Source organism: Spea bombifrons, chromosome 6, assembly GCF_027358695.1.
Source record: "Spea bombifrons isolate aSpeBom1 chromosome 6, aSpeBom1.2.pri, whole genome shotgun sequence".
Taxonomy (NCBI): domain Eukaryota; kingdom Metazoa; phylum Chordata; class Amphibia; order Anura; family Pelobatidae; genus Spea; species Spea bombifrons.
In genome coordinates, this window is record NC_071092.1 from 33,888,997 (window position 1) to 33,896,248 (window position 7,252).

Here is a 7,252-nt window from a genome sequence, read left to right on the forward strand (position 1 = left end):
ATTAGTTGACTATAAATCATGTCGGACCTCATAATTTACAATAATTAAGCAAAACATTTTTTTGTAAACTATTTTGTTTGTTACGTTCAATTATTATACTATTAGCGGGTCTGTAAAATAAATATCCATTTGCATTTCTTTATATCTACAAAGATTATACTTGTTCTGCTTTCTAACTCTGGTCTATGCAAATAGAGTGTCCTCTGGTGTTCATTGCAAGGTTTGCATTTTATCCACAATAAGCATACCAAGCAAAAATGAACACGTTACTAGCCTACAGAGTTGGTGCACATGAGATCTATGAGACGAATAAAGAAAGACATGGAACGCATGATCCTAAAATGAACTGTGATATCGTTTTGATGGCTTTAATTTGTTGCATAGAGTCCCTGAACTGAAACAATTAATTAGCAGTTTAAAATGCACTGTCAAGCCAATTGTTAGACTATCAATTACAGGACAGTTATCATATATTTATAAGGAGTGTATTCTTCCATCAGAACCAAAGTGTTGAGCTATCAGAAAATTCTTTATAGAAGTAGAACTGTGTTTAAAAAATAGAGGAAAGCAAATAGTTTTGACAATATTCACACCTTTTACCATTTATTGTAGATTTTGGCGAGAGGAGAGAGACGTGCAATGTATATTAGGCTTTGGACAACAACAAGATGCTGAATGTAAGCAGTATTTCCCTGATTATCTGCTTATCACCTTTCATGTATATCATCTTTCTATGTATTGCCGCACTAATCATTTTCATTGCATCTGTTCTTACTCCTCTTCTAGGACCGGGTTGTGTAATGCCACACAGCTTTTGGAATACACATGGATAGATAAAGTACGAAATCTAAAAGACAGCAGAGATGAGAAGAAAATTGAAATGACAGTTGAATTGGAAGAATGGAGGTGATGAGACAGTTAAATCAGGAATAACTGAAAGACTGTAACAAAAGGAAAGAGAGAATAGGGAGAGAGGGAGGATGTAAAAAAGAGGTCAATAGTAGCCCTGGGGGTTGTAAGGCAAGATGGGGCAGCTGTTTGCTGACCAGCTCTCTGTCACACCTTGCTTTGGTTTTCAGGCATTCTTTAGTGAGTAATTATTAAGAAATAATGGCATCGCTAGAGGAGCAACACCAGTCTCCAGCACATTACAAGCCGACCAGGACTCGGCACATAATTAGCATTTTGATGATTTCAAATAGCACTTCAACAAGGGAAGTTAGATGGAGTTGACACCAACTCCGTCCTTCAGTCTACCGTGTAGTAAAATGGGATGTTGGCTCCACACGACGCGGGTTATTAAACACAGAACAGTACAAATGGAGAATCATTTAACTCATTTAAACAAACAAAACATTGGTTGTAAAAAGGACAATAGGCAGGTTTGGTTGTTGTATTTTTTATAGGTTATTCGAGAAATATTTTTAAAACATATGAAAGAAAATATGAAGCAGAGAAGAGGATGGTGGATGGAAGTAATAAAATGTAAAATAAAAATATATTTAAGGATTTAGTTTTTTGTTTGTTAGGGTGGTTGTGGACTTTTGTTCTTTATCTAATAAATGTGTTTATATTTTCAGTTTCGAATGTACTAAAAATTGAAAATTACAAAGTAGCTGTCACGCACAGCGTATGGTAGAACCTGTAATCAGGTAGAGCAGCGTGTGCCAGTCCAATAGACAGAATACCAGAGTCCAGTATAGAATAGCCAATGAGCAAGCCGAGGTCAGGAAGCCAGAAGTCAGGATCGTAGCAGGGTAAGCCGAGGTCAGGAAGCCAGAAGTCAGGATAAACGTGAGGGAAGCCAGAGTCAAACGCCAGGAATCAGTATCAGGAACAAGCCGAGTCGGTAACGGGAAAACAACAGGAACGCGTACTGAGATGACACTATGCAAGATAGGTACAACCATCAGAAGGCAAGGCTGGAAGGTTTCTGAGGCTCTTAAATAGGAAGAGGAAGTGTAGTCATCATTTAGCATTTTCCCGCCACAAATTCAAAATGCCGTTACGTCACTTCCGGTCCGCGGCCATCTTGGGATTGGCGAGATCTCAAGTTTCTAAAAGGACCGGTAGTACCGGCTGGCGCCACTAGGTGGCGTGCGGAAGCGCGAGTACACGCGGCAGGTCCGGACCAGGTTCCAGTAGGCAGCGGCGGCTGCCGTGTCGAGTTGCGGGGCCTTCCCCGTCCTCGCGGTGGCAGAAGCTGTCTTGCGGAGGAGGGAGGTCTCCCTCTCCTCCGCGGCGGTTGAAGCTGCTGAGGCAAGGTGGGGGGTCTCCCCCTCTTCCGTGGCAGCTGATGCTGCAGCGGTGAAGCCGGCGGCCTCCCTCTCTTCCGCGGCGGCGGAAGATCCGTGGACCCGGAGGAACCGGCAGCCAGGTACGTTACAGTAGCGCAAAAATATGCATAAATACATGTACCATTTTTAAACGTGTCAGTAAAACTATATGATTGATGTTGATTTTTAAAGATTGTTCAGCGATCACAGTATTAACTGTTTACATTTTTCTTTTCTTAATCACAGAAGGGCTAACCAGTGTTATATGTTAACCTTATTTACTTTATTGGCTAATACTATTATGGCGTATATGGAGTATATAGTGGCATATCAGTAGGCCTCATGTCTTCATAATCATGTTGTATCTCAATAAAGTAGATACAACATGGACTGCTGATTTCAGCAGTTTCATCTTGAAAGAGTAGATGTTCATATTGACAAGATCAACCAATTTGTAAATTGAATAGGCTATTAATAAATTGAATATTGGCTATTCTGGTGAGAAGGAACACTAGTGGTTACAGGAAAAAAATATGATGAAAGTACCACTATCTACCAAGGAAGGGGATATTTTGAGAAAAAAATACATTTAGATTTGCAGGTAGAGTCAAAGGAGAGTTTTCTTTGCTTTTATCAGACAATTTTGGACCTATTTTCCTGCATTCCTGTTGTTTGAAAAATATGGCAATTCAAAAATGAAATAGTGTTAGCAACACTGGGAAAGGGAAATACATACCAAGTTAAATAATATCGCTTTATTACTCTAGTAACTGTGCCCTATAGAGAGTGACGTAAAGGTATCTCAAGGTATAAGTACAATGCCTAAAATCACACTTAATGAATAATCGGAATGTTCAAAAACTATCCATCATATATGTTGGTTAATTTGTGCACAATGCCATTGTTATTTATACATGAGATGTGCTACCGATGAATTCCAAAAACACATCATGTTGAAAAACCATTTGTATACTGGCGCAATCTTTATTTTAAGATTATTTTTCCCATTTGCTAAACCCCTAGAAATCACCACTATGAATGTTACCAAATGTTTAGTTATATCCACAAATAACTAAATACATTTTTGGTTGTTTGAGGTTTTTGGGGAAAGATTGTTAAGACGCTCACATTCTTACCTCGATTCATTGTAGTCTCAGCATAAACTGTAGAAGGATTGTATTTTGCCTGAATCCATAGACAACACCAATTACTTTAATAACATTGCTCCACTTAGCACCCAGTAATTGACTAACAATACTATTATTCTCTTGGCACTACAATTTTGCAGTGAAGATCCTACTCTGGAGGTGGTACATTGATGTATATAAGAGTTAATTGTAAAAGGGTAATTGTAAACATTTAGAGGAAAAAAATATATAACATTATTTGACAACAGAACATATAGGCTAAAAATGGGACACTCTTGCATTAGACTGAACTCTACATACTAATGAACCTCACATAATCAACATTGCTACACTCTTCCTAGACTCAAAGCAAGAGAGATAAAGTCTCCCCTGCTCCCTCCTATATCCATAAGTTGTAATCAACAGTATAATTTTGTCATTTTGAACTACTAATTATCTTATCATGACATGCCATATAACGTACGTGTCTACCCAATTAGCTAGGACAATTATTAAAATTTGGAAGCCTAATTATGTCTCTATTTAGTGCTGGCAAACTCTTCCCTAGCTCTGTAATTAAAATGCTGTCTTTGCTTCTGCCTCTAGGGCAGGGGATGATAGGGATCTGTCAGGGGGCGCGCTCAACAAACCCAGTGAAGCGTATAAAGCTACATGACCCTGCATTGTAAAGGTGTCAACATATTAACCTGAATTCCCATCAGCACATATAATCACATTTGGTAAAGCTACAGAGGCAAAAACATGAAGTCATTTATTAAAGATACTGCATGTCTTTTAATGAATAAGTAAATTGACACATCAAGAGCTCAAAGTCACTAGAACACTACATCTAATTAGATGTATTATATATATATATATAGAGAGAGAGAGAGAGAGAGAGATGCTCAATATGAAAAAGTATTACTTCACTATTAGAATATCCTAATATTTTATATTCATATTATTAGTTTTGTTCACAGGATTGCCTGCACGCAAAAAAAAAATTATACTGTTATTTTACAATAAAAGTTTAATGTTCCTTAGTTTTCCATTTGTTTAATTGGTTCTGCGATTTGTTAGGTTCTTAGGTTCTTGCGAACCTGTCTCCGTCTCATGGTGTTGGCTATAATGTGTCAGTCCCACCCAGTAAATAAAGAGAGACCTTTGTAATGCACCTGCTGTGCGTCCTCACATCTTGAAAATGGCCTTGCTCGGGATCATTCAGGATAACATACCACAAGCACAGATCTGTGTTCTGACTTGTTTTAGCCGCAGACAGCATGTTTTATTCTTGTCAGCAGCAATTGACTGATCAAATTTCACCCTTGTGCAGCAATTACAACAGCTCATTGACAAAATGGTGACCCAGCTGTAACTGATAATAGAAACCTATTGATTTTCGTTGGCTTGGACGGTCTCAAACAAACTAATGCATTGTTATCAATTGTTTAGATTCTGACACCCAGAGCAAATCAACATTTCTATGGTCGCCTGGCAGAAGTCATCTCTATCCAAAATTCTGAATTCCTTGAACTGTAAGAGCAGAGTTCTACTCATTCTGCAAGATTCTGGAAAAAGTATATTTGTGATTTACTGTTTCAATGTGTTAGAACACATACATGTGCTTACATGCCAGGGGTGTTATTGATGGGGGTTTGAAGATAGGATTTTTCATGCCTAAAAATAATTGTATGACAAACACTTCTGGTTTTGATTTTTGTCTCAGTAACACAAATATCTGGAGGAAATGGAATTCATTGTGTACTTAACATACACACGACAATAGAAATATTATTATTGCAGCTGATTTATTTGTCTTGCATCTTAAAGTATGGTATGACTGTATAATTTTCATACGTTTACATGTGAAAAATTATGGATGTTTTAACTTGTAGGCTACCTTTAATTTCTATATTATCTTGTCATTTTGTGTATGTACATAAAATAATAGCAGTTCTCCTGTCGCATAAATTGTCACTGATGTTTGCTTAAATTTGCATTAAAGCAACTCTGAAGCCTTAAATAACTTTACCGTAATCTCTAAAATATTAAACGTAGACTCCAGCCTTCATTTGCAATTTACTGTAAATAAAAATAAAATGTTGCTGTATATTTGCCCTAGTGGGCAGGGTCAGAGACAGTAGTGGTCACAGCCAGAGATAGTAGTGGTCAGGGCCGGAGACAGTAGCGGGCAAGGCCTGAGACATTAGTGAGCATGGCCAGAGATAGTAGCTGGCAGGGCCAGAGATAGTAGCGGGCATGGCCAGACCTAGTGTGGCAATCACCCACCTTAGCCACCTTGTTGCACTCAGTTGCAGAGTGCTACAAGATACAGGTCAGACATCCATTGACTTTACAGTTACCTGGGCCATCCAGGGGGGGGGGATACTCTGATGTCCCCAGCTGGCCCATGATGCAGTACCTACAAAACAGGACAGTGGAGTTGCTACCAAGGACAATCGGACAGTGCTTTAAATTTGTGAAAATCTGAACATGTGGGAGGTATGCTGAATCCTTTTTAGTAATTTAATATGCATTAGTTAATTTTATTTTATTATTTATACGGTTATTAGTTGTGCTATTTTTTTAAACACAATATAGGGCAGCTTAACCATTGAGCACTTTGGATACTCATGTTAAACTCCTCATAGTTTCTGTTTTCAGGTGGGTCATTTATTAAACCACAAAAGGAAACAAGTGAATGCACACTGCACCTGTCATCTAAATTAGCTTCAGTTCCCTCTGGTATCTCAACCAGCAAAAAAGCAATAAACATAAACAAGTGGGTTGTGTGCTTATTACACCAATGAGCAAATAAAATTAAAATTAAAACATGGCTCCACATACACGTACAAAAACAAACAAAAACAAATATATAATGCAATATGTTTAAATCAAATCAAAGTGCTACAATGATTTGAGATAATGCTCACTCACTGATTTCAGAGCAGTTCACTGCTCATATAATGCACTCATGGAGGCCCATAAGGTGGCTGTATTCCTTTAAATGGACCAGGACTCTGCTTTTGCTAGCTTTTCCAATCTAGGGATACACATCCAGGGAATCCTCATCTCCCGCAGCAGTCTCAAGTGACCGCCACTGGTGAACTCTGTCCTGGCTCCTTCTCTGACACCTGTTCATCTTCCCTACCACTCTTATGTTGGTGCAAATTTTTCTCAATACATGTCCTCTGTCTTGGATTTTAGTACTACCTCTATGCTGATGACATAGATTCTTAATGGCATTCTTAATGGCATTCCACTACCTGAAGTCTAATATATCTCAGAATTACACAATTTTCCAACCAGCCAAAATGTGTTTCCTTGGTGTTACACTTCATTTCACTCTCTTTCCTTTGCTCTTTTACAGTCACCAAATCCTGCTGCCCTCACATGAAGATATTCCTTTTTGAATTATCTTCACATAAAACACAACTAAAATATACATTACATTCCCTATGTAGATTATTGCAAGTTTTACTTGCTTACTAACTGGGCCCTCCCTCTGCCACCTTTCACAACTTCAATCCATTCTCAACACCTCTACCAGTCTAATCTTCTTATCCCTTGGTTCATCATATGTTGCCATCCATGCAAATAGCTCCACTAGCTCCCCATAGTCTTCAGAATAAAACACAAACACCCGACTGATACCTACTGAGCCTTGCATCGAGCTTGGGTTCACAAGAACAGGGCCCTCTTCTTCTTCTATTCCAGTAAATGGCATTGCTCTCCTATTATAATTACACCAAGGAATCTGCTGGCGTTATCTAAATGTAATAGTGTAACAACAATGATGATCAATAATCATCAAATACCTCAGTAAATTTTGTTTGCACTGACTAACTG